Source organism: Macrobrachium nipponense, chromosome 31, assembly GCF_015104395.2.
Source record: "Macrobrachium nipponense isolate FS-2020 chromosome 31, ASM1510439v2, whole genome shotgun sequence".
NCBI lineage: Eukaryota > Metazoa > Arthropoda > Malacostraca > Decapoda > Palaemonidae > Macrobrachium > Macrobrachium nipponense.
The window spans coordinates 42,085,876-42,113,653 of record NC_061093.1 but is presented as its reverse complement, the minus strand read 5'-3'; positions in this window follow the sequence as shown (position 1 = coordinate 42,113,653).

Genomic DNA, 27,778 nt, shown 5'->3' with positions numbered 1-27,778 from the left:
AAAGCCAGTTAGAAAAAGGAAAGAGGGGACGGAGGAAGCAGTTAGAAAAAAAGGAAAAAGGAGGGGACAGGAGGAGCCCCAGTTTTTATACAAAAGGAAAAAGGAAAGGAGGGGACGGAGGAGCAAGTTAGGGAAAAGGAAACAGGGACGGAAAGATGGAGCCAGTTAGAAAAAGGAAAAAGAAAGGAGGGGACGGAAGGAAGCAGTTAAAAAAGGACAACAAAAGGAAAGCCAAGAGGATCAGGTTAGGAGCAAAAAAGGTTAAAGAAGGGAAACGGAGGAGCAAGGAGGAGCAGTTAGAAAAAGGAAAAAGGAAAGGAGGGGACAGGAGGAGCAGTTGAAGAAAAACGGAAAGAGGGACGGACGGAGGAGCAGATTAGAAAAAGGAAAAAGAAGGAGACGGAGAAGCAGAGAAAAAGAAAAAGGAAACATGGGAAAGACAAGGAGGAGCAAGTTAGAAAAAAGGAAAGAGGGAGAAGGAGGAGCAGTTAGATAAAAAGGAAAGAGGAGACAGGAGGAGCAGATAGAAAAAGGAAAAGAGGGGAACGGAGGAAGCAGTTAGAAAAAAGGAAAGAGGGGAGGAACGGAGGGCAGTTAGGAAAAAAGGAAAGAGGAGGACGGAGGAGGAGGCGCAAGTTAGAAAAAGAAACAGGAAGACAGGAGAAGCAGTTAGAAAAAGGAAAGAGGGGGACGGAGGAGCAGTTAGAAAAAGGGAAAAAGGAAGAAGGAGAGACAGGTTAGGAAAAAAGGCAAAGGATGGGACGGAGGAGCAGTTAAAAAGGAAAAACGGAAAAAAAGGGGGACGGAGGGGGAAGGCAGGAAGCACTTAAGAAAAAGGAAAGAGGGGACGGAGGAAGCAGTTTAAAAAAAGAAACAAAAAGGAAAGAGGACACGAGGAGCAGATTAGGAAAAAGGAAAGAGGCGGACGGAGGGCAGGAGGGAGCAGTTAGAAAAAGGAAAGAGGAGAACCGGAGGAAGGCAGTAGAAAAAGGAAAGAGGGGACGGAGGAGCCAGTTAGAAAAAGAAAAGAGGAGACCGGAGGAAGCAGATTAGGAAAAAGGCAAACAGGAGACAGGAGGAGCAAGTTAGAAAAAGGAAAAAGAGGAGAGGGAGGAGCAGGTTAGAAAAAAGATAAGACAGACAGAGGATTCAGTTAAAAAGGAAAAAGGAAAAGGAGGGGACAGGAGGAGCCAGTTAGAAAACAAAAGAAAGGAGGAAGGAGAAGGAGGAAGCAGTTAGAACAAAAAAGGAAAGAGGGGACGGAGGAGCAGTTATTAGAAAAAGGAAAAGGAGGGGACAGAGGAGCAGTTAGAAAAGGAAAGAGGGGACGGACGGGAGCAGTTAGGAAAAAAGGGAAAAAAGGGGACGGAGGAAGGACAGCCGTTAAGAAAAAGGAAAAAGGAAAGGGGGGGACGGGGAAGGAGCAGGTTAGAAAAAGCAAAGTGGTGAGGACAGAGGAGGATCAGTTAGAAAAAAGGAAAGAGGAGACGTTGAGGAGCAGGTTAGAGAAAAAGGAAAGACGGAGGAGCAGTTAGAGGAGAACGGGAGCGGAGGAGCAGTTAGGGGAGACCGGAGGAACAGAGGGAGCAGTTTAGAAAAAAGGAAAAAGGGGAAAGGAGGAAAGAGCAGTTAAAAAAAGGAAAAAGGAAAGGAGGGAGGAGGAGCAGTTAGAAAAAGGAAAAAGGGAGACGGAGGAGCAGTTTAGGAGTTAAGATTGGGACGGAGAGGGAAGGAGCAGTTAGAAAAAAGAAAGGAGAGACGGAGAACAGTTAAAAAAGGAAAAAGAGGGGAAAGGAGGAGCAGTTAGAGGAAAGGAGATGGAGGACAGGTTCAAAAGGAAAGAGGAGATGGAGAGCAGTTAGAAAAAGGAAAGAGGAGACGGAGGAGCAGTTAGAAAAAGGAAAGAGGAGACGGAGGAGCAGTTAGAAAAAGGAAAGAGGAGACGGAGGAGCAGTTAGAAAAAGGAAAGAGGAGACAGAGGAGCAGTTAGAAAAAGGAAAGAGGGGACGGAAGAGGAGCAGTTAGAAAAAGGGAAAGAGGGGACGGAGAGGAACAGTTTAAAAAAAGGAAGAGGGACGGAGGAGAGGAGCAGTTAGAAAAAGGAAAGAGGGGAGTGGAGGAGCAGTTTACAAAAAGAAAGAGGAGATGGAGAAGCAGTTAGAAAAAGGAAAGAGGAGGACGGAGGTAGCAGTTACAAAAAAGGAAAGAGGGGTCGGAGGAGCATTTAGAAAAAGGGGAAAGAGGAGAGACGGAAGGAGCAGTTAGAAAAAGGAAAGAGAGACAGAGGAAGCAGTTAGAAAAAGGAGAGAGGAGACGGAGGAGCAGTAAGAAAAAGAAAGGAGGGACGGAGGAGCAGTTAGAAAAAGGAAGAGGTGAAGGAGGAGCAGTTAGCAGTTAGAAAAAGGAAAGAGGGGACGGAGGAGCAGTTAGAAAGGAAAGAGGAGACGGATGAGCAGTAGAAAAAGGACAAGGGAGACGGGAGGAAGAACAGTTAGAAAGAAAAAGGAAAGAGGGGACAGAGGAAACAGTTAGAAAACGGAAAGAGGGGGACGAGGAAAACAGTTAGAAAAAGGAAAGAGGGACGGATGGCGCCGTTAGAAAAGGAAAAGAGGGGACAGAGGAGAGTTAGCCAAAGGAAAGAGGGGACAGAGGAGCGTTAGAAAAGGAAAGAGGGGATCAGAGGAGCAGTTAGAAAAAGGAAAGAGAAGACAGAGGAGACAGTTAGAAAAAGGAAAAAGAGGAGACGGAGGAGCAGGTTAGAAAAAGGAAAAGAGGGGACGAGGAGCAGTTAGAAAAGGAAAGGGGAGAGAGACGGGAGAAGAAGCAGTTAGAAAAAGAAAGAGGGACAGAGGAGTAGTTAGAAAAAGGAAAGAGGAGACGGAGGAGCAGTTAGAAAAAGGAAAAAGGAAAGGAGGACCGGAGGAAGCAGTTAGAAAAAGGAAAGAGGAAAAAAAGAAACAGGGAGGGAGCAGTTAGAAAAAGGAAGAGGAGATAGAGGAGCAAGTTAAAAAGAAAGGAGAGACGGAGGAAGCAAGTTAGAAAAAGGAAAGAGGGGATGGAGAGCAAGTTAGAAAAGGAAAAGAGGAAAAAGGAAACGGAGGGGAAGCAGTTTTAGAAAAAGGAAAGAGGAGAGATGGAAGAGCAGTTAGAAAAAGGAAAAAGGAAAAAGGAGGACGGAAGGAAGAAGCAGTTAGAAAAAGGAAAGAGGAGATTGGAGAAGCGTTAGAAAAGAAAAAGGAAAGGAGGGACGGAGGAGGCAAGGTTAGGAAAAAGGAAAGAGGGAGACAGAGGAGCAGTTAGAAAAGAAAGAAAAAAGGGGAACGGTTTGGAGCAGTTAGGAAAAAGAAAGGAGGAGACGGAGGAGCAGTTAGAAAAAGGAAAGAGGAGAACAAAAAGGAGGAGAGTAGAGGAGAGGGGACGGAAGAGCAGTTAGAAAAAGGAAAGAGGAGACAGAGGATCAGTTAGAAAAAGGAAAGAGGGGACGCGCGAAAGCAGTTAGAAAAGGAAAGAGGAGACGAGGAGCAGTTAGAAAAAGGAAAGGAGAAGGAGGAGCAAGTCTACGAAACAAACGGAAAAGAGGGGACGGAGGAGCGTTAGAAAAGGGGAAAAGAGGAGACGGAAGGACAAGTTAGAAAAAGAAAGAGGAAAGACGGGAGGGCAGTTAGAAAAAGAAGGAGGAGACAGAGGAGCAGTTAGAAAGGTTCGAGGAAAGAGGGACGGAAAAGGAAAGCAGGTTAGAAAGGAAAGGGGGACCGGAGGACAGTTGGAAAAGAAGGAAAAGGAGGGACGGAGGAAGCAGTTAGAAAAGGAAAGAGGGGAAAAACGGAAAAGAGGGGCCAGTTAGGAAAGGAAAGAGGGGACGAGAGCAGTTGGAAAAAGGAAAGAGGGGATTGGAGGAGCCAGTTAAAAAGGAAAATGTGGCTTAGGAGAGAGGGACGGAGGAGCAGTTAGGAAGGAGTCACGTTAGGAAAGAAGAGGGAAAAACGGAAAAAGGAGCAAGTTAGGGAAAAAGGCGAGAAGAGGGGAATTGGAGGAAGCCAGTTAGGAAAAGGAAAGGAAGGAGGGGACGAGGAGGCATGTTTAGGAATGCATAGGAAAAGAGGGGATTGAGGAGCAGTTGGAATAAAAAGGAAAGAGGGGACGGAGGAGGCAGTTACAAAAGGAAGAGGGAATTGGAGGAGGCAGTTGGAAAGGAAAGAAAGGGGAAACGGAGGGGAGCAGTTAGAAAAGGAAGAGGGGACGGAGGAGGCAGTTAGAAAAAGGAAAGGAAAAGGGATGGAGGAGCAGTTTAGAAAAGGAGAGGGGACGAGGAGCAGTTGAGGAAAAAGGACAAAGAGGGGGACTGAGGAGCAGTTAGAAAGGAAGAGGGAGATGGAGAAGCAGTTAAGAAAAGGAAAGAGGGGAAAAATGGAAAAAAGGGAGCATTAGAAAGGAAAGAGGGATGGAGGAGCAGTTGAAGAAAGGAAAGGAAGGGGACCGGAGGATCAGTTAGAAAAAGGAAAGATGGATGGAGGAGCAGTTACAAACAGAAAAGAGGAATGGAGGAAAGCATTAGTAAAAAGGAAAGGAAAAGCGAAAACGGAGGAGCAGTTACAAAAAGGAAAGGAGGGGTCGGAGGAGCAGTTATTAAAAAGGGAAGAAAAAGGAAAGACGGAGGCGGTCATTTATAAAAAGGCAAAGCGAGACAGAGGAGGCATTTAGAAAAGGAGAGAGAGACGGAGGCAAAAGTAAGGGAAAAAGGCAGGGAGGGGACGGAGTAGCAGTTATAAAAAGGAGAGGGAGGCGGAGGCCTTTAGAAAAAGGAAAGGGGGACGGAGGAAAAAGGCAAGTTAAGAAAAAGGGAAAGAGGTAGACAGAGGAAGCAGTTAGAAAAGGAAAGAAAAAGGAATACGGAGGAACAGTTAAAAGAAAAAGGAAAGAAGGGACAGAGGCCAGTTAGAAAAAGGAAGAGGGGCGGAAAAAGGAACAAAAAAGTTAGAACACAGGCAAGAGGGACGGAGGGCAGTTAGAAAAAGGAAAGAGGGGACCAGAGGAGCATTAGCAAAAGAAAGAAAAAGGGGACAAAGAGGGGAGCATTAGAAAAAGGAAAAAAGGAAGGGAAAAAAGGGGGGGGGGGAAAACCAGAGGAGCATTTAGAAAACTGAAAAAAGGAAAGAAGTACGAGGGAGCAGTTTAGAACAAGGAAAGGAGGAGACCGGGGAGCAGTTAGAAAAAGGGAAAGGGACGGGGAGCAGTTAGAAAGAAAGGGGCAAGGGGAACGGAGAAGCATTTAATTTTAAAAGAAAAAAGGAAAGGAGGGGACAGAGGATTAGTTAGAAAAGGAAAGGAGGATACGGAGGAGTCAGTTTAGCAAAAAGGGAAAGAAGGAGGACAGAGTCAGTTAGAAAAAGGAAAGATATGAGACGAGGAGCAGTTAGAATAAGGAAAATCGGAGATATAGAGCATTAAAACCGAAAGAGGGACGGAGAAGCATTATAAAAAGGACGATGGGGGAATGGAGGACATTTAGAACAAAGGAAAGAGGAGCACGGGAGAAGCAGTTAGAAAAAGGAAAGAGTAGGAAATGGAAGCAGTTAGAAAAAAGGAAAGAGGAGGACGGAGGAAGGCAGTTAGAAAACCGGAAAGAGGAAAAATTGAAAGAAGCATTAGAAAAAGGAAAGAGGAGACGGAGGGAGGCAGTTAGAAAAGGAAAGAGGAAAACAAAAAGGAAGGAGGGGCCAGTTATAAAAGGAAAGAGGGGACGGGGAGCAGTTAGAAAAAGGAACTTAGGAGACGTAAAAAGGAAAGTCAAGGGGTTAGAAAAAGGAACAGAGAGCACAGAAGGAGCAGTTTAGAAAAAGGAAAGGAGGGGACGAGGCATTAAGAAAAAGGAACAAAAGTGGAACCTGAAGTGGGGAGCAGTTAGAAAAAGGAAGAGGGGACTGAGGAGCAGTTAGAAAAGGAAAGAGGAAGACGGAGGAGCAAAGTTAGAAAAAGAAAGAGAGGGAAAAGGAAACGCAGGGGAGCCGTTAGAAAAAGGAAGAGGAGGACGGGGTCAGTTATAAAAGGAAAAGGGGACGGAGGAGCAGTTAGAAAAAGGAAAGAGGGGACACAGTAGGACAAAAAGGTTAAGGAAAAGGAAACAGACGGAGGAGCAGTTAAAAAGAAAAAGAAAAAGGAAAGAGGGGACGGAGGAGCAGTTAGGAAAACAGGAGGAAAAGAGACGGAGGAAAGCAGTTAGAGGACCAGATGGGGGACGGAGGAGCAGTTTCGGAGAAAAGAAAAAGGAGGGGACGGAGGAGCAGTTTAGAAAAAGGAAAAAGAAAAGGGGACCAGAGGAATCCAGTTAGAAAAGGAAAGAAGGGGACGGAGGAGCAGTTAGAAAAAGGAAAGAGGTGGGGACAGGAGGAGCAGTTTAAAAAGGGGACAGAACCAAAAAGATGAGAACGGAGGGAGCAGGTTAAAAAAAGGAAAGAGCAGACGGAGGAGCGTTAGAAAAAGGAAACAGGGACAGAGGAGCAGTTAGAAAAAGGAAAGAGTGGACGAGGAGCAGTTAGAAATAAGAAGAGGGGACGGAGGAGCAGTTAGAAAAAGGAAAGTGGGGACGGAGGAGCAGTAGAAATAAGAAAGAGGGGACGGAGGAGCACTTAGAAAAAGGAAAGAGCAGAGCAGGAGGAGCAGTTAGAAATAATAAAGAGGGAAGGAGGAGCAGTTAGAAATAAGAAAGAGGGGACGGAATAGCAGTTAGAAAAAGGAAAGAGGGGACGGAGGAGCAGTTAGAAATAAGAAAGAGGGGACGGAGGAGCAGTTAGAAAGAGGAAAGACGAGACGGAGAAGCAGTTAGAAAAAGGAAAGGGGGGGACGGAGGAGGAGCAGTTAGAAAAAGGAAAAGTGGAGACAGAGGAGCAGTCAAACAAGGAAAAGGAACGGGCAGACGGAGGAGCAGTTTTAAGAAAAAAGGTAAAGAAGTGGGGACAGAGGAGCAGTTAGAAAAAGGAAAAGAGCCAGACGGAAGGAGCAGTTAGAAAAAGGAAAGAGGAGACGGATGGAGCAGTCAGAAAAAGGAAAAGGAAAGGAAGGAACGGAGGGGAGCAGTTAGAAAAAGGAAAGAGGAGACGGTAAGGAACAGTTAGAAAAAGGAAAGAGTGGACGGAGGAAGCAGTTAGAAAAAAGGAAAAAGAGGGGACGGAGGGACAGTTAGAACTAAGAAAGAAGGGTGGGATGGAGGAGCAGTTAGAAAAAGGAAAGGAGGAAGACGGAGGAGCAGTTTAGAAAAAGGAAAAGAGGGTGACGGAGGACAGTTTAGAAAAAGGGAAAGAGGAGACGGTAGGAGCAGTTTAGAAAAAGGAAAGAGGAGAACAAAGAGGAGCAGTTAGAAAAAGGAAAGAGGGGACGGAGGAGCAGTTAGAAACAGGAAAAAGGAAAGGAGGAAAGAAAGGAGCAGTTAGAAAAAGGAAAGAGGGGACGGAGGCAGCAGTTTAGAAATAAGGAAAGAGGGGACTGGAGGAGCAGTTAGAAAAGGGAAAAAGAAAGGAGACGGAGGAGCAGTTAGAAAAAGGAAAAAGGAGAGAGAGGAGCAGTTAGAGAAAGGATAGAGGGGACGGAGGAGCAGTTAGAAAAAGGAAACAGGAAACAGAGGATCAGTTAGAGAAAGGAAAGAGGAGACGGAGGAGCAGTTAGAAAAAGGAAAGAGGAGACAGAGGAGCAGTTAGAAAAAGGAAAGGAAAAAGGGGAAACCGGAGGGGAGCAGTTTAGAAAAAAGGAAAGGAGTAGGACTGAGGAGCAGATTAGAAAAAGGAAAGAGGAGAAAAACGGAGGAAAGCAAGGTTTAGAAAAGGCAAGGATGGAGACGGAGGAGCAGTTAGAAAAAGGACAAAAGGAAAGGAACAGGAGGAGCAGGTTAGGAAAAGGAAACAGGAGACGGAAAAGGAAGCTAGGTAGAAAAAGGAAAGGAGGGGACGGAGGAGCAGTTAGAAAAAGGAAAGAAAAAAGGAAAGACAGGAGGAGCAGTTAGAAAAAGGAAGAGGGGACGGAGGAGGCAAAAAAGGTTTTTAAAAGAAAAAGGACAAAGGACCGGAAGGGAGCAGTTAGAAAAAGGAAATTAGGAGACGGAAAAAGGGAAAGCGTTTAAAAAAAGGGGGAAACAGGAACAGGAGGATCAGTTCTTAAAAAGGAAGAAAAAGGAAAGGGGAACGGAGGAGCAGAGGAGCAGTTAGAAAAAGGAAAGAAGGAGGGGACAGGAGGAGGCAGTTAGAAAAAGGAAAGAGGGTACGGAGGAGGGGCAGTTGGAGCAGTTAGAAAAAGGAAAGAGGAGACGGAGAAGCAGTTAGAAAAAGGAAACAGGAGACAGAGGATCAATTAGAAAAAGGAAAGAGGAGACGGAGGAGCAGTTAGAAAAAGGAAAGAGGAGACAGAGGAGCAGTTAGAAAAAGGAAAGAGGGGACGGAGGAGCAGTTAGAAAAAGGAAAGAGGGGATGGAGGAGCAGTTAGAAAAAGGAAAGAGGAGACGGAGGAGCAGTTAGAAAAAGGAAACAGGAGACAGATGATCAGTTAGAAAAAGGAAAGAGGGGACGGAGGAGCAGTTAGAAAAAGGAAAGAAGAGACGGAGGAGCAGTTAGAAAAAGGAAAGAGGAGAGGAGGAGCAGTTAGAAAAAGGAAAGAGGGGACGGAGGAGCAGTTAGAAAAAGGAAAGAGGAGACAGAGGATCAGTTAGAAAAAGGAAAGAGGGGACGGAGGAGCAGTTAGAAAAAGGAAAGAGGAGAAGGAGGAGCAGTTAGAAAAAGGAAAGAGGAGGAGGAGCAGTTAGAAAAAGGAAAGAGGGGACAGAGGAGCAGTTAGAAAAAGGAAAGAGGAGACGGAGGAGCAGTTAGAAAAAGGAAAGAGGAGAAGGAGGAGCAGTTAGAAAAAGGAAAGAGGGGACGGAGGAGCAGTTAGAAAAAGGAAAGAGGAGACAGAGGATCAGTTAGAAAAAGGAAAGAGGAGACGGAAGAGCAGTTAGAAAAAGGAAAGAGGGGACGGAGGAGCAGTTAGAAAAAGGAAAGAGGAGACGGAGGAGCAGTTAGAAAAAGGAAAGAGGAGACAGAGGAGCAGTTAGAAAAAGGAAAGGGGAGACGGAGAAGCAGTTAAAAAAAGGAAAGAGGAGACGGAGGAGCAGTTAGAAAAAGGAAAGAGGGGACGGAGGAGCAGTTAGAAAAAGGAAAGAGGGGACGGAGGAGCAGTTAGAAAAAGGAAAGAGGGGACGGAGGAACAGTTAAAAAAAGGAAAGAGGGGACGGAGGAGCAGTTAGAAAAAGGAAAGAGGGGATGGAGGAGCAGTTACAAAAAGGAAAGAGGAGATGGAGAAGCAGTTAGAAAAAGGAAAGAGGAGACGGAGGAGCAGTTACAAAAAAGGAAAGAGGGGTCGGAGGAGCAGTTAGAAAAAGGAAAGAGGAGACGGAGGAGCAGTTAGAAAAAGGAAAGAGGAGACAGAGGAGCAGTTAGAAAAAGGAGAGAGGAGACGGAGGAGCAGTTAGAAAAAGGAAAGAGGGGACGGAGGAGCAGGTAGAAAAAGGAAAGAGGGGACGGAGAGCAGTTAGAAAAAGGAAAGAGGAGATGGAGAAGCAGTTACAAAAAGGAAAGAGGAGATGGAGAAGCAGTTAGAAAAAGGAAAGAGGAGACGGAGGAGCAGTTAGAAAAAGGAAAGAGGAGACAGAGGAGCAGTTAGAAAAAGGAAAGAAAGAGGGGACGGAGGAACAGTTAGAAAAAGGATAGAAGGGACGGAGAAGCAGTTAGAAAAAGGAAAGAGGGGACGGAGGAGCAGTAAGAAAAAGGAAAGAGGGGACGGAGGAGCAGTTAGAAAAAGGAAAGAGGGGAAGGAGGAGCAGTTAGAAAAAGGAAAGAGGGGACGGAGGAGCAGTTAGAAAAAGGAAAGAGGGGACAGAGGAGCAGTTAGAAAAAGGAAAGAGGGGACAGAGGAGCAGTTAGAAAAAGGAAAGAGGGGACAGAGGAGCAGTTAGAAAAAGGAAAGAGAAGACAGAGGAGCAGTTAGAAAAAGGAAAGAGGAGACGGAGGAGCAGGTTAGAAAAAGGAAAGAGGGGATGGAGGAGCAGTTAAGAAAAAAGAAAGGAAAAAGGGGAGACGGAGAAGCAGTTAGAAAAAGGAAAGAGGAGACAGAGGAGCAGTTAGAAAAAGGAAAGAGGAGACGGAGGAGCAGTTAGAAAAAGGAAAGAGGAGACAGAGGAGCAGTTAGAAAAAGGAAAACAAAAGAGGAGACCAGAGGAGCAGTTAGAAAAAGAAAGAGGAGATAAGAGGAGCAGTTAAAAAAGGAAAAGAGGAGACGAGAAGCAGTTAGAAAAAGGAAAGAGGGGATGGAGAGCAGTTAGAAAAAGGGAAGAGGAGACGGAGAAGCCTTACCTTACCTTACCTTCCATCTTGTTCGGGTTGCCCCAGGTCCCTCAGTGTGAGGCACCTCTAATGTCTACCAGAGAGTGCTAGTACATCTTCGTATATTTGCATCTTCCAATCTTGGATGTGTCTGGGATGCAGTTTAGATATTTGTCGAGCTTATTCCTTAAACACATCTACGCTCACTCCTGATATATTCCTCAGATGAGCTGGCAACGCATTGAATAGACGCTGCATTATCGATGCTGGTGCTAGTGGATTAATGTCCTGTGTGCTTTCCTTATTTTTCCTGGTATATTTTTGGGCACTATTAATCTACCTCTGCTTGCTCTTTCTGATATTTTTAGTTCCATGATATTTTCTGCTATTCCTTCTATCTGTTTCCATGCCTGAATTATCATGTAGCGTTCTCTTCTCCTTTCCAGACTATATAATTTTAAGAATTGTAGTCTTTCCCAGTAGTCTAGGTCCTTACTTCTTCTATTCTAGCTGTAAAGGACCTTTGTACACTCTCTATTTGTGCAATATCCTTTTGATGTGTGGTACCATATCATATTGCAATATTCAAGTGGACTACGAACATATGTTTTATAAAGCATAATCATGTGTTCAGCTTTTCTTGTTTTGAAGTGCCGTAACAACATTCCCATTTTTGCTTTACATTTTGCCAACAGAGTTGCTATTTGATCATTGCATAACATGTTCCTATTCATCATCACACCAAGGTCTTTAACTGCTTCCTTATTTGTGATGGTCTCATTATTAGGTCCCTTATATGCATATAGCTTTCTTTCTCTGTCTCCATAATTTATTGATTCAAATTTATCAGAGTTAAATACCATCCTATTTACCTCTGCCCAATCATATACTTTGTTAAGGTCTCTTTGTAGAGCGTTCCTATCTTCATCACAAGTAATTTCTCTACTTATTCTTGTGTCATCTGCGAAACTACTCACTACCGAATCCTTAACATTATTGTCTATGTCTTCAATCATAATAACAAACAGTATTGCAGCTAACACCGTACCTTGCGGCACACCGGATATTACCTTGGCTTCATCCGATTTCTCGTCGTTTGCAATAACTATCTGTTTTCTGTTGTGTAAAAATTCTTTTAACCATCTTCCTACTTTATCCACGATATTGTGTTTTCTAATTTCTCGCTAATATATTATGGTCTACTTTATCAAAAGCTTTTGCAAAGTCTAAATAAACCACATCCTGTTTCATTTCCGCTTTTCATATTTTTGAATATGTTTTTCACGGTGGACTAACAGTTGGGTTTGTGTACTTTTTCCGGGGGTACGAAACCATGTTGTCCTTTATTAAACAAATTATTTTTTATTAAATGTTTCATAATATTTTTTCTTCTTACCGTTTCATACACTTTCTATATGATGATGTTAGACTCACAGGCCTATAATTACTTGCCTCTAGTCTTGATCCACTTTTGAAAGTAGGGGTAATATACGCTAATTTGTGCTCATCATATATCTTGCCTGTATCTACACTTTGTCTTAATAATATTGCAAGTGGCTTTGCGATAGAATGAACTACTTTCTTTAACAAAATAACAGGAATTCCATCAGGCCCTGCAGCAGCTCCATTTTTAATTTCATTAATAGCCTGCACAATCATCAGCTCATTAATATCTATGTCAGCTAAATATTCACTATTTTCATCCCTTACTTCTATATCATTATCTCATTATCTATTCTAGGGGTGAATTCTCTCTTATATCGTTCTGCCAGTATGTTGCAAATTTCCTTTTTTTCATTCGTTAATCTCCCTTCAATTTCAGAGGGCCTATTTCTATTCTTCTTTTATCATCTTCTTCGCATATGAGTATAATAGTTTGGGGTTTTGCTTGATATTTAATAGGGTTTTTTCTTCCAAGTCCCGTTTTTCATTTTCTTTTGATTGTATAATCTTTTTTTCTGCATTTTCTATCTTACTTTTTAGTTCTATAACTTTCCATGCATTTTTTTCTTTTGCAAGACCTTTTTCCACTTTCTGATTTTCTGGAACAAGATTTCTTCTGTCTCTTGGTATGCATGAATGATGTTTACTTTCTTCTTCGGTATATATTTTTCCACTATTATCTCCAATATTTTATATAATATCTCCGTATTACCCTTATGTCATCACTTACGAAAATGTTATCCCAATCTTTGTTTAATTCTTCATTAATTTCTGACCATTTTATATTTTTACTGTAGAAGTTGTATTTTCCATATCCTTCCCACTTTTTCATTTCTTGCTTATCTCTATTTTTCACTTGCTTTGGAATGAACTGTTAATTCTATGACATTATGGTCTGAAATACTCGCATTATAAACTATTATTTCTTTAACATAATTCATCTCGTTCACAAATACTAGGTCTAAAGTATTTTCCTTTCTTGTTGGCAGGTGATTTATTTGTTGAATGTTGTATTCTAGTAGCATATCTAATAGCTTTTCAAATTGCCTCTATCTTCTGCACTACTATTACTCTCTTTTTTATATGTATAAGTACAACCACAATCTCCTATTCGTTCTTTCCATTCTACGAAAGGAAAGTTGAAGTCACCAGATAGGAGAATAGTCCAGTCCTTGTGGTTTCTACTATATCATCCAATTTTTCAATTATTAAGTCAAACTCTTTAGTATTAGGAGGTCTATATATTCTATGTTCATCAATTTTTCAGATTCAAATTCTACCGCTATTAGTTCACATTCTGAGTTACTATATTTCTCATATATTTTTTCCTTGTTTTTTGTCTTTCCCATATATTGCGGTTCCCCCTTGATTCCTATTGTTTTTTCTATCTGATCTATAAGTTTGGAACCCTTTTATTTGATATCATTCCCAGTCTCTTCGGGAATACCAGGTTTCACTTATATTCATTATATCTATTTTCTTTTCATTTGGGTTAGTTCTTCTAAGTACTCTATTTTCTTTTGAGTACTAGTTAGAAAAAAGGAAAGAGGAGATGGATGAGCAGTTAGAAAAAGGAAAGAGGAGACGGAGAAGCAGTTAGAAAAAAGGAAAGAAGGAGATGGAGAAGCAGTTAGAAACAAAAAGGAAAAGGGAGATTGGAGGAGCAAGTTAGAAAAACAAAGGAAAGGAGGAGCAGAGGAGCAGTTAGAAAAAGGAAAAGAAAGGGGGACGGGCGGGGAGCAGTTAGAAAAAGGAAAGAGGAGACGGCAGGAGCACGTTAGAAACAAAAAAGGAAAAAGTGAGGAGGACAGAGGAGCAGTTAGAAAAAGGAAAGAGGGGACGGAAGGAGCAGTTAGAAAAAGGAAAACAGGTTTGGAACGGAGGAGCAGTTAGAAAAACAAAGGAAAGGGGACGGAGGAGCAGTTAGGAAAAAGGAAAGAAGGAGACGGAGGAGCAGTTAGAAAAAAGGAAAAAGAAAGGGGGACGGAAGGGAGCAGTTAGAAAAAGGGACAAAAGAGGAGAACGGAGGAGCCAGTTAGAAAAAAGGAAAGAGGAGGACGGAGGAGCAGTTAGAAAAAGGAAAGAGGGGACGGAGGAGAGTTAGGAAAATGGAAACCAGGGCGGGACGGAGGAGCCAAGTTAGAAAAAAAGAAAGAGGGGACGGATAGGGGAGCAGTCAGAAAAAAGGATAAAAGAGCAGACGGAGGAGCAGTTAGAAAAAGGAAAGAGGGGACGGAGGAGCAGTTAGGAAAAGGGAAGAGGAGACGGAGAAGGCAGTTAGAAAGGAAAGAGGGGGACCAGAGGAGCCCAGTTAGAAAAAGGAAAGGAGGGGACGGACAGGAGCAGTTAGAAAAAGGAAAAGCAGGTGACGGAGAGAGGAAGAAGCAGTTAGAAAAAGGAAAGAGGAAGACGGAGGAGCAGTTAGAAAAAGGAAAGAGCAGAACGGAGGAGCAGTTAGAAAAAAGGAAAACAGGGGACAGAGGAGCAGTTTAGAAAAAAGGAAAGAGTGACGGAGGAGCAAGTTAGAAAATAAGAAAGAGGGGACGGAGGAGCAGTTAGAACAAAAAAGGAAAGTTGGGGACGGAAGGAGCAGTTAGAAATAAGAAACAGGGGGACGGAGGAGGAGCACTTAAGAAAAAAGGAAAAGGAGCAGGGACGGAGGAGCAGATTAGAAATAATAAAAGAGGGGAAGGAGGAGCAGTTAGAAATAAGGAAAGAGGGGACGGAATAGCAAGTTAGAAAAAGGAAAGAGGGGGACGGAGGAAGCAGTTAGAAATAAGAAAGAGGGGACGGAGGGGAGCAGTTAGAAAGAGGAAAGACGAGGACGGAGAAGCAGTTAGAAAAAGGAAAAGGGTGGGGGGGACCGGAAGGAGCCAGTTAGCAAAAGGGAAAGTGGAGACAGAGGAGCAAGTCAGAACAAAAAGGAAAGAGCAGACGGAGGAGGCAGTTAGAAAAAGGGAAAGAGGGGACAGAGGAGCAGTTAGAAAAAGGGGAAAGAGACTAGCCGGAGATGCCAGTTAGAAAAAGGAAAGAGGAGACGGTAGGACGCAGTCAGAAAAAAGCGAAAGGGAGGAGCGGAGGAGCAGTTTAGAAAAAGGAAAGAGGAGACGGAGGAACAGTCTTAGAAAAAGGAAAAAGAGGGGACGGAGGAGCAGTAAGAAAAAGGAAAGAGGGGGACCGGAGGAGCAGTTAGAAATAAGAAAAGAAGGGATGGAGGAGCAGTTAGAAAAAGGAAAGAGGAGAACGGAGGGAGCAGTTAGGAAAAAGGAAAGAGGTGGGACGGGAGGGGACCAGTTAGAAAAAGGAAAAGAGGAGGAACGGAGGAGCAGTTAGAAAAAGGAAAGAGGAGGACAGAGGTAGGCAAGTTAGAAAAAGGAAAAAGAAAGGGGGAAGGAGGAGCAGTTAGAGAAAAAGGAAAGAAGGAGGAAAGAGGAGCAGTTAGAAAAAGGAAAAGAAGGGGACGGAGGAGCATGAGCAGTTTAGAATAAGGAAAAGAGGGGACGGAGGAGGCAGTTAGAAAAAAGGAAAAAAGGGAGACGGGAGGAAAGGAGCAGTTAGGAAAAAGGAAAAAAGGACGAGAGAGGGAGCAGTAGAGAAAGGATAGAGGGGGGACGGGAGGAGCAGTTAGAAAAAAGGAAACAGGAAACAGAGGATCAGTTAGAAAGAAAGGAAAGAGGAGACGGAGGAGCAGTTAGCAAAAGTTAGAAAAGGGGAAAGAGGAGACAGAGGAGCAGTTAGAAAAAGGAAAGATGGGGACGGGAGGAGCAGTTAGAAAAAGGAAAAGGAGGGAGACGGAGGAGGGCAGATAGAATAAAAAGGAAAGAGGAGACGGAGGAGCAGGTTAGAAAAAGGAAAAGGAAAGAAGGAGACGGAGGAGCAAGTTTCTTAGGAAAAAGGAAAGAGGATGGACAGAGGAGCAAGTTAGAAAAAGGAAAAAGGAAAGAGGAGACGGAGGAAGCAGTTAGAAAAAGAAAAGAGGGGATCGGAGGAGGCAAGCAGGTTAGAAAAAGGAAAGAGGAGACAGAGGAGCAGTTAGGAAAAAGGAAAGAGGGACGGAGGAGCAGGTTAGAAAAAGGGAAAAAGGGGACGGTAGGAGCAGTTAGAAAAATTCAAAGAAAAGGAAAAGACGGAGAAGCTAGGAAGAGAAGCAGTTAAAAAAATGGAAAACAGGAGACAGAGGAATCAGTTAGAAAAAGGACAAAGAGGGGACGGGAGGAGCAGAGGAGCAGTTAGAAAAGGAAACAAACAGGGGACAGAGGAAGCAGTTATGAAAAAGGAAAGGAAGGGGGACGGAGGAGCAGTTAGAACAAAAAGGAAAGAGGAGACGGAGAAGCAGTTAGAAAAAGGAAACAGTGGAGACAGAGGGAATCAATTATTAAAAAGGAAAGAGGAGACGGAGGAGCAGTTAGAAAAAGGAAAAAGGAAAGGAGGGAACAGAGGAGCAGTTAGAAAAAGGAACAAGGGGACGGGGGACGGAAGGAGCAGTTAGGAAAAAGGAAAGAGGGGGATGGAGGACGCAGTTAGAAAAAGGAAAAAGGAAAGGAGGAGGACGGGGAGGCAGAATTAGAAAAAGGAAACAGGGAGAACATGGATCAGTTAGAAAAGGAAAAAGGAAAGGGGGACGGAGGAGCAGTTAGAAAAGGAAAAGAAGAGACGGAGGAGAAGCAGTTAGAAAAAAGGAAAAAAGGAAGGAGGGAAGGGAGGAGCAGTTAGAACAAAAAAGGAAAAGGAGGGGGAGGAGGAGGAGCAGTTTAGAAAAAAGGAAAAAGGAAAGGAGGAACAGAGGGATCAGGTTAGAAAAAGGAAAGATGGGGACGGAGGAGCAGTTAGAGAAAAATGGAAAGGAGGAGAAGGAGGGGAGCAGTTAGAAAAAGGTAAAGAGGTAGGAGGAGCAGTTAGAAAAAAGGAAAAGAGGCGGGGACAGAGGAGCAGTTAGAAAAAAAGGAAAGAGGAGGACGGAAGGAGACAGTTAGAAAAAAGGAAAGAGGAGAAGGAGGAGCAGTTAGAAAAAAAGGAAAGAGGGGACGGAGGGAGGAGCAGTTAGAAAAACGGAAACGAGGACGACAGAGGATCAGTTAGAAAAAGGAAAGAGGGAGGGAACGGCAAAGAAGCAGTTAAAAAGAAAAAGGAAAGAGGGGACGGAGGAGCAGTTAGGAAAAAAGGAAAGAGGCGGACGGAGGAGGAAGGCAGTTAGGAAAAAAGGAAAGATGGAGACCAGAGGAAAGCAGTTAGAAAAAGGAAAGGGGGAGACGGAGAAGCAAGCGTTAAAAAAAGGAAAGAGGAGGACTGGAGGAGCAGTTAGAAGAAAAAGGAAAGGAGGGGACGGAGGAGGCAGGGCAGTTAGAAAAAAGTAAACGGAGGGGACGGAGGAGCAGTTAGACAAAAAAGGAAAGAGGGGGAACGAGGAAACAGTTAAAAAAAGGGAAAGGAGGGGACGTAGGAGCAGTTAGAAAAAGGAAAGGAAAGGGGATGGGGAGGAAAGGAGCAGTAGTTACAAAAAGGACAAAGAGGAGATGGAGAAGCAGTTAGAACAAAAAGGAAAGAGGAGACGGAGGAGCAGTTACAAAAAAGGAAGAAGAGGGTCGGAGGAGCAGTTAGCAAAAGGGAAAAACAAAGATAGGAGACGGAGAGGAAGCAGTTAGACAAAAAAGGATAAAGAGGAGACAGAGGTAGCAATTAGAAAAAAGGAGAGAGGAGACGGAAGGAAAGGAGGCAGGCAGTTAGGAAAAAGGAAAGAGGGGGAACGGAGGAGCAGGTAGAAAAAGGAAAAGAGGGGACGGAGAGCAGTTAGGGAAAAAAGGAAAAGAGGGAGATGGAGAGGCAGAAGCAGGTTACAAAAAAGGAAAGAGGAAGCATGGAGAAGCAGTTAGAAAAAGGAAAAAGAGGAGGACCGGAGGAGCAGTTAGAAAAGGATAAAGAGGAGACCAGAGGAGCAGTTAGAAAAAGGAAAGAAAGAGGGGACGGAAGGAGCAGTTAGAAAAAGGGATAGAAGGGACGGAGGAAGTAAGCAGTTAGGAAAAAGGAAAAGAGGGGGACGGAGGAGCAGTAAGAAAAAGGAAAAGAGGGGACGGAGGAGGAAGGAGCAGTTAGAAAAAGGAAAGAGGGGAAGGCAGGAGGCAGTTAGAAAAAGGAAAGAGGGGGACGGAGGAGCAGTTCCACAAAAAACAAACCGAAAGGGGAGGGGTGGAGGAGCATTAGTTAAAAAGAAAAAGAAAGGAAAGGAGGACGGAGGAGGAAAACAGTTAGAAAAATGGAAAGAGGGGACCAGAGGAAACAGGTTAGAAAAAAGGAAAGAGGGGACGGAGGAACAGTTAGAAAAAGGAAAAGAGGGGACGGAGGGAGCAGTTAGAAAAAAGGAAAAAAGGAAAGGCGGACAAGAGGAGCAGTTAGCAAAAGGGAAAGAGGTGGGGAAACAGGGAGCAGTTTCCCCCTGAAAGAAAAGGGGAAACAGGGGAAGGAAGGAGGCAGTTAGGAAAAAGGAAAGAGGAAGACAAAGAGGAGCAGTTAGAAAAAGGAAAGAGGAGCACGGCAGGAGCAGTTAGAAAAAAAAGGAAAGAGGGGACGGAGGAGCAGTTAGAAAAAGGAAAGGGGAGACGCGGAGAAGTAGTTAGGAAAAAGGAAAAGAGGAGACAGAGGAGCAGATTAGGAAAAAGGAAAGAGGAGGACGGAGGGAGCAGTTAGAAAAAGGAAAGAGGAAGACAGAGGAGCAGTTAGAGAAAAAAGGAAAGAGGAGGACAGAGGAGCAGAAGTTAGAAAAAGGAAAGAGGAGATTAGAGGAAGCAGTTTAAAAAAGGGAAAGATGAGGACGGAGAAGCAGTTAGAAAAAAAGGAAAAAGGAAAGAGGGAGGGATGGGAGAGGCAGTTAGAAAAAAGGAAAGAGGGAGAACGGAGGAAGAAGCAGTGTTAGAAAAAGGAAAGAGGAGATGGAGAGCAGTTAGAAAAAGGAAAGAGGGGAGGACGGAGGGAAAGCAGTTAGAAAAAGGAAAGATGGAGATGGAGAAGCCAGTTTAGCAAAAAGGATAAAGGAGGGAGACGGAGGAGCAGTTAGATAAAAAGGAAAGAGGAGACCAGAGGGGCAGGTTAGAAAAAAGGAAAAGATGGGGAGGCGGGGAGCAGTTAGGAAAAAGTGGAAAGAGGAGACGGAGGAGCAGTTAGAAAAAGGGAAAGAGGAGACAGAGTGGGGGGAGCCAGTTAGGAGGAAAAAAGGAAAAGAGGGGGACGGAGGAGCAGTTAGAAAAAGGAAAAACAGGTGAACGGAGGAGCAGTTAGAAAAACGGCAAAGAGGGGGACGGAGGAGCAGTTAGAAAAAGGAAAGAGGAGACGGAGGTAGCAGTTAGAAAAAAGGAAAGAGGGGACGGGAGGAGCAGTTAGAAGAAAAATGAAAGAGGAGGACGGAAGGAGCAGTTAGAAAAAAGGAAAGGAGGGGCACGGAGGAAGCCAGTTAGAAAAAGGGAAAGAGGGGACGGAGGAGCAGTTAGGAAAAGGAAACAAAAGGGGACGGAGGAGCCAGTTTTAGAAAAAGGAAAGAGGGGACGGAGGAGCGAGTCCAGAAAAAAAGGAAAGAGCAAGACGGTAGGAGGCAGTTAGAAAAAGGAAAGAGGGGACGGGAGGAGCAGTTAGGAAAAGGGAAAAGAGGAGACGGAGGAGAAAGCAGTTAGAAAATAAAAAGGAAAGATGGGGACAGAGGAGCAGTTAGAAAAGGAAAGAGGGGGACGGAAGGAGCAGTTTAGAAAAAGGAAAAAGGAAAAGGGTGACGGAGAAGCCATTAGGAAAAAGGAAAGAGGGAGACGGGAGGAGCAAGTTAGAAAAAGGAAAGAGCAGACGGAGAAGCAGTTAGGAAAAAGGAAAGAAGGAGACGGGAGAAGCAGTTAGAAAAAAGGAAAGAGGGGGACGGAGGAGCAGTTATTTAAAAAAGGAAAAGAGGGGGACAGAGGAGCAGTTAGAGAAACGAGGAAAGACGAGGACGGAACGGAGAAGCAGTTAGAAAAAAAGGAAAGGGGGGACAAAGAGGAGCAGTTATTAAAAAGGTGGAAAAGCAGGAGACGGAGGGACAAGCAGTATAAAAAGAAAAGAAGAGACCGGACGAAGCAGTTAGAAAAAGGAAAAAGCGCGGAAAGACGGAGAAGAAGGAAAGGAAGCAGTTATGAAAAAAGGAAAGAGGGGGATTAGAGGAGCAGTTAGAAAGAGGAAAGACAGAGACGGAGGAAGAAGCAGTTAGAAAAAGGAAAGGGGGGGGACGGAGGAGCAGTTGATAAAAAGGAAGGAGGACGGAGGAAGAAGCAGTTAGAAAAAGGAAAGAGGAGACCTGAGTAGCAGTTAGAAACAAAAAAAGAAAGAGCACACAGAGGACAGACAGTTAGAAAAAAGGGAAAGAGGAGACACGAGGAGCAGTCAGAAAAAAGGAAAAGAGCAGACGGAGGAGCAGCTTAGAAAAAGGAAATGATGGGGGACAGAGGGAGCAGTTTTAGAAAAAAGGAAAGAAGCAGACGGGGAGGACAGTTAGAAAAGGAAAGAGGAAGACGGGAGGAAGCAGTCAGAAAAAGGAAAAGAGGAGACGGAGGAAGCAGTTAGAGAAAGCGGTAAAGAGGAGACGGAGGAGCAGTTAGAAAAAGGAAAGGGGGACGGGATAGGAGGAGGCAGTTAGAAAAAGGAAAGAGCAGACGGTAGGAGCAGTTAGGAGAAAAAGGAAAGAGGAGACGGAGGAGCCAGTCAGAAAAACAAAGGAAAAGGAGGAGGTACGGAGGCAGTCAGAGAAAGGAAAGGAAAAGGAGGAAGCGGAGGAGCAGTTTAGAAAAAGGAAAGGAGGAGGACAAGAGGAGCAGTTAGAAAAAGGAAAGAGGGGACGGAGGAGCAGTTAGAAAAAGGAAAGAGGAGACGGAGGAGCAGTTAGAAAAAGGAAAGAGGAGACGGAGGAGCAGTTAGAAAAAAGGAAAACAGGGGACAGAGGAGCAGTTAGAAAAAGGAAAGAGTGGACGGAAGGGAGCAGTTAGAAAAAGAAAGAAAGGGGAGGGGAGGAGGAGCAGTTAGAAAAAGGAAAAGTGGGGACGGAGGAGCAGTTAGAAATAAGAAAGAGGGGACGGGGAGGGCCTTAGAAAAAGGAAAGAGAAAGACAGGAGGAGGGAGCAGTTAGAAATAATAAAGAGGGGGAAGGAGGAGCAGGTTAGAAAATTAAGAAGAAAAAGGGGACGGAGGAGCAGCCAGAAAAAGGGGAAAAAAGAGGAGGAAGGAGGGAGCAGTTAAAAGAAATAAGGAAAGAGGGGACGGAAGGAGAGCAGGAGAAGAAGGAAAAGAACCGAGAGGGAAGAAGCAGGGAGGAAAAGGAAAGGGGGGGAAGGAAAGAGGAGCAGTTAAAGAAAAAGGAAAGTTGGAGACAAGAAGAGCAGTAGAAAAAGGAAAGAAGCAGGACGGTTGAAAAAGGGGATGGGAGCAGTTAGAAAAAAAAAAGGAAAAAGGAAAGGGGACAGCAGGAGCTCTAGGAAAAAAGGAAAGAGGGGCAGAGGAGGAGCAGTTAAAAAAAAAGGAAAGAGGAGGACGGGAGGAGCCAGTAAAAAAAGGGGAAAGAGGAAAAAGCGGAAGAAAGGAGGGGGACGGAGGAGCGGAGCAGATTAGAAAAAGGAAAGAGGGAGACGGAGGAAACACTTTTTAAAAAGGAAAAAGGAGGGGAAAACGGAGGAGCAGTTAGGAAAAAAGGAAAGAGGGGACGGGAGCCAGTTTCCAGAAATTAAGAAAGAAGGGATGGAGGAGCAGTTAGAAAAAAGGAAAGAGGAGACGGAGGAGCAGTTAGAAATAAAAAGGAAAGAAAGGAAGACGGAGGACCAGTTAGGAAAAAAAGGAAAGAGGGAGACGGAGGAGCAGTTAGAAAAAGGAAAGAGGAGACAGAGGAGCAGTTAGAAAAAGGAAAGAGGGGACGGAGGAGCAGTTAGAAAAAGGAAAGAGGAGACGGAGGAGCAGTTAAAAAAGGAGGAAAGAGGAGACGGAGGAGCAGTTAGAGGAAACAGAGACAAGGAGGGCCGTTAGAAAAAGGAAAGAGTGGACGGAAGGACAGTTTAGAAATAAGAAAAGGGGTTTTTTTTTTGGGGACGGAGGGAGAGTTTGGAAAAGGAAAGTTGGGGAAAAAGGAGGAGGAGCAGTTAGAAACAAGGAGACGGAGGAGCACTTGGAAAAAAGGAAAGAGCAGACGGGAGGAGCAGTTAGAAATAATAAAGAGGGGGAAGGAGGAGAACGTTAGAAATAAGAAAGAGCAGAATGAGGAGCAAGGTTAGAAAAAAGGAAAAGAGGGGAGGAGGAGCAGTTAGAAATAAGAAAGAGGAGAGAACAGTTAGAAAAAGGGTAAAGAGGGGACAGGAGGAGCAGTTAGAAAAAGGAAAGAGGGGGTTGGAAGGAGGAGCAGTTAGCAAAAAGGAAAGAGGAGACGGAGGAGCAGTTAGGAAAAAGGAAAGAGGGGAGGGACGGAGGAGCAGTTCAGAAAAAGAAAAAGGAGACAGACGGAGAACCAGTTAGAAAAAGGAAAGCAGGAGACGGAGAAGCAGTAGAAAAAAAACCCAAAGGAAAGGGGGACAGAGGAGCAGTTAGAAAGAGGAAAGACGAGACGGAGAAGCAGTTAGAAAAAGGAAAGGGGGGGACGGAGGAGCAGTTATAAAAAGGAAAGAGGAGACGGAGAAGCAGTTATAAAAGGAAAAAGGAAAGAGAGACGGAGAAGAAGCAGTTAGAAAAAGGAAAGAGGAGACTGAGTAGCAGTTAGGAAAAAGAAAGAGCACACAGAGGAGCAGTTAGAAAAAGGAAAGAGGAGACAGAGGAGCAGTCAGAAAAAGGAAAGAGCAGACGGAGGAGCAGTTAGAAAAAGGAAAGAGGGGACAGAGGAGCAGTTAGAAAAAGGAAAGAGGAGACGGAGGAGCAGTTAGAAAAAGGAAAGAGGAGACGGAGGAGCAGTTAGAAAAAGGAAAGAGGAGACGGAGGAGCAGTTAGAAAAAGGAAAGAGGAGACGGAGGAGCAGTTAGAAAAAAAGGAAAAGAGGGGACGGAGGAGCAGTTTTAGAAAAAGGAAAGAGTTGGGGACGGAGGAGCAGTTAGAAATAAGAAAGAAGACAGGAGGAGCAGTTTAGAAAAAGGAAAAAAGAAAAAGGAGGGAGACGGAGGAGCAGTTAGAAAAAAGGAAAAAAGGGGACGGAGGAGCAGTAGCAAAGGAAAGAGGTGACGGAGGACCAGTTAGAAAAAGGAAAGAGGAGACGGGAGGAGCAGTTGAGAAAAAGGAAAGAGGAGGACAGAGGAGCAGTTAGAAAAAGGAAAAAGGAGAGGACGGAGGAGCAGTTAGAAAAAGGAAAGAGGGGACGGAGGAGCAGTTAGAAAAAGGAAAGAGGGGACGGAGGAGCAGTTAGAAAAAGGAAAGAGGAGACGGAGGAGCAGTTAGAAAAAGGAAAGAGGAGACGGAGGAGCAGTTAGAAAAAGGAAAGAGGGGACAGAGGAGCAGTTAGAAAAAGGAAAGAGGGGACGGAGGAGCAGTTAGAAATAAGAAAGAGGGGACGGAGGAGCAGTTAGAAAAAGGAAAGAGGGGACGGAGGAGCAGTTAGAAAAAAGAAAGAGGGGACGGAGGAGCACTTAGAAAAAGGAAAGAGCAGACGGAGGAGCAGTTAGAAATAATAAAGAGGGGAAGGAGGAGCAGTTAGAAATAAGAAAGAGGGGACGGAGGAGCAGTTAGAAAAAGGAAAGAGGAGGACGGAGGAGCAGTTAGAAATAAGAGAAAGAGGGGACGAAGGAGCAGTTAGAAATAAGAAAGAGCAGACTGAGGAGCAGTTAGTAAAAGGAAAGAGCAGACGGAGGAGCAGTTAGAAATAAGAAAGAGGAAACAGAGGAGCAGTTAGAAAAAAGGGAAGAGGGCACGGAGGAGCAGTTAGAAAAAGGAAAAGAGCAGACAGAGGAGCAGTTAGAAATAAGAAAGAGGGGACGGAGGAGCAGTTAGTAATAAGAATGAGGGGACGGAGGAGCAGTTAGAAAAAAAAAAAGGAAAGAGCAGAGGAGGAGCAGTTATTAGAAATAAGAAAGAGGGGACGGAGGCCAGCAGTTAGAAATAAGGAAAGAGAGGACGAGGAGCAGTTAGAAAAAAGAAAGAGGGGACGGAGGAGCAGTTAGAAAAAGGAAAGAGCAGACGGAGGAGCAGTTAGAAATAAGAAAGAGGGGACGGAGGAGCAGTTAGAAAAACAAAGAAGGGAACGGAGGAGCAGTTGAGAAATAAGAAAGAGGGGACGGAGGGAGCAGTTAGAAATAAGAAAGAGCAGACGGAGGAGCAGTTAGAAATAAGAAAGAGGGGACGGAGGAGCAGTTAGAAATAAGAAAGAGGGGACGGAGGAGCAGTTAGAAATAAGAAAGAGGGGACGGAGGAGAATTTAGAAAAAGAAAAGAGGGGACGGAAGAGCAGTTAGAAAAAGGAAAGAGCAGACAGAGGAGCAGTTAGAAATAAGAAAGAGGGGACGGAGGAGCAGTTAGAAAAAGGAAAGAGCAGACGGAGGAGCAGTTAGAAAAGGAAAAAAAAGAGCAGACGGAGGAGCAGTTAGAAAAAGGAAAGAGCAGACAGAGCAGTTAGAAAGGGATTTTGACGTAAGGAAAAATCTATTTCTGGGCGATTGGTCGTGTCGCCCCGCGAAATATCCCTTTTAATCCATTATTCTAAGGTAAATGCACTAACACATACCAGAGAATAAATAAAATAAAGAAAAGGTCAGTACCACTGACTCGCTCACGGCGTCGGTATGAACACTAGGGCGAGTGAGACCACTACCACGAACCTCTTACCAATAGAAATCTCCTACGACAAAACCCCCACAAGAGGGGAGCCGACCCACAGAGTGGGCAGCAACTACTACTACTCCATCCCACGCTGCCAACTGCTGCGCCTCTGGTGGCCATCCTGAAGTTAGCAGACAATCTGAGCGCAGGGATTGGGTAGGGGTGGGATTTCGCTGGGCGACACGAACCAATCGCCCAGAAATAGATTTTTCCTGACGTCAAAATCCCTTTACTGGGCTCAGTTCGTGTCGCTGCGCGAAATCGTACCAGAGAATTAGCACAAGATTGTAAAAGAAAATAAATAAATAAGGTCTCAATAAAACTTAAAATAAAATAAAGAATTATAATTGCTAAAAAAATATACATATACACAATTATACAAGTTAGAAAATATTCCTTAAAATTAGCTTAAAGTTAACATATATGTACAGGGCTTACATGGAATAAATATGTTGAACTTAACATTTGTGTATAGTTAATATGTACAAAGTAAATAAAGCAATTATAATAATAAAATGAATTTGAACAAACTTAGACAATAATTATTAAACAAATGTATATGTCTTAATATACAAAACCCGTAACATTGTAAATGTAGATTTGTCACCCTAGCATAAAAATAAGGGGACCACATCATAGAGATCAGTTTATACAACAATTCTTGTGGGGTGACCCTAGCAAAAAAAATAAGGGACACCCACTGATCATCACAAGAGCAGCTAAGACTCAAGGTAGACGTAGATGAAACATGGTAAGGTAATAGACAAACTGTTGAATGAGATAGGTAGAAAGGAGATCTGGATCTTCAACTTAAGATTAAGCAGAGTCGGGGGGAAAACTAAAAAATGTTACCCGCCGCAACTGCTGAAAATTTCAGAGCTTCCAAGGACTTTAAGTAATGACGCTTAAAACTGTCGGCGATTTCCATCCAGTATACTTTTTCAAATCATCAAAATTCATGTGTTGGAAACAGTTAATTGAGGTGGCAACTGCCCTGACATCATGAGCTTTAGGGAAGGAATCAGGGTTGGCTTGCTTAATAAAGTACAGGATCTGTTGCCTGATACCTTTAATAGATAAAGTACCACCTTTTTTCTCTCCTAAAGAGAGGACCCGAAGAGGATGAGGATGTCCTGGACAGAAAGGCTCGTAAGGTCGATACTGGACAAAGAGAAACATCTTGTGGAAGGGGTATAACCTTCCACGGTTCCCACCTCAACAAAGGATCCTCATTCTTTGCTAAAAAGCTACGTTCCGGAGAAAGTAGAACTTCCCCTGTGGGAAGAAATTCTATATGATTCGGATCTCTGGATAACGCCGACAGTTCTGAAATTCTAGCTCCTGAAGCCAAGCTTAATAAAAATAGAGTGTTTCTTAAGAGCATTATAAATTTAACCAAAAATGTCGTATTGTCTGTTTCTGAAGCCAGCTTTAGAACATCATTCAAGAACCACGACACTGACGTAGGCCTTACTGAAGGTCTAAGTCTAGCACAAGCCTTGGGAATAGACGAGAAGTAAGAGTCTGTCAAGTCTATGTTGAACCCGAGTTGAAAAATCTTCTTCAAGGCTGACTTGTTTGTCGTAATAGTGCTAGCTGCTAAGCCTTTTTCAAATAAAGATCTGAAAAAGGATATAGCTGAATTGATTGTCATGATTCTAATATCTGATTCTCTCAGGAAGATTGCCAACTTTTTGACTGCAGCATCATACTGTCTCAAAGTTGAATCCCTTTTATCCAATTCCAAGAAAAGAATATATTTCGTGGATCAATATCTGCATCTTTTTTAGCCGCAAACTTCATGAAGTCCATAAAGTTAGGGTTTTGAGAATTCCTGAGGAAGCGAACACAGTCTTCGTTTGTACTGACTGGGAGAGCCTGGGATTGGGAATCCGAAGAGGACGAAGACCCAGTTCCAGAATCAGAGGGTACTAATTGCTCTTCGGCCAGTCTGGGGCTACTAGAGCTACTTGACCCTTGAACGTCCTGAGTTTGTTCAGTACCTTCAGGAGAAGATTCACTGGAGGAAAGACAAATCTTCTCACCCAGTTGTTCCAATCTATGGACAGGGCGTCCGTGGCATAGGCCAGAGGGTCCAGGTTGGGGGCCACATAACATGGGAGTTTGTGGTTCGCTTGAGATGCGAATAGATCTACTTGTAGACCTGGAACCCTCCGGAGAATCCATTGGAACGAACTGTTGTCCAGTGACCATTCCGACTCCAGAGGAACTGAGCGGGATAGAGCATCTGCTATGACGTTTCTCACTCCAGCTATATGGGTGGAGGAGAGGTGCCAACTGAACTTGTCCGCCAGGGCGAAGATGGCTACCATGACATGATTCAGATGTCGTTTGACTTGGAGCCTCCTCCCCGGTGTTTACGCAATGGACTACCACTGCGCTGTCCAGAACTAGCTTTATGTGGGAGTTCTTTGGCGGACGTAACCTCTTCAGAGTCAAGAACACTGCCATCGCTTCTAATACGTTTATGTGAAGCTGGCGGAAACTGGGGTGACCAGGTTCCTTGAACCTTCTTGAACTGAGAATGTCCTCCCCAGCCGCTAATGAAGCGTCTGTGTGGATGGTAATCCCCGGAGGAGGAAACTGAACGGGGTACTGATATTGACAGGTTCTTCACTTTTGCCCAAGGGCGCAGACGATTCCGTAGAATCTGTGGGACTGATGACAACTTGTCCCTGGATCTGACATTTGCTCGTGAGCGCCAGATTCTGGTTAGGTCTTTCAGTTTGGCTTTCATCAAGATGTTTTGTCACTGAGGCAAATTGGAGGGAACCCAGGATTCTTTCCTGGCTTTTCCTTGAAGCACTATTTGTGCTTAGAAATTGCTTTACTGACTTCGCTATTTCCTTTCTCTTGGCTGATGGAATCGACAGAGTATGGGAGGATAGATTCCATTGAATGCCCAGCCACTGAAAGTTGGACTCCGGAGTGAGTCTTGATTTTGTCCTGTTTATCTTGAACCCCAGATACTGTAGGAACTGGATTACTTTCAGTGTGGCTTTGTGACATTCCTCGACTGTTGGAGCCCAAATCAACCAATCGTCGAGATACGCTACTACCATTATCCCCTGAAACCTCAGTTGTTGGACGACTACTTCCGCCAAACTTCGTGAACACCCTGGGTGCCACGTTCAGACCGAAGGGAACTACCTTGAAGGAGAATGCTTGATCTCCTATCTTGAAGCCCAGATAAGG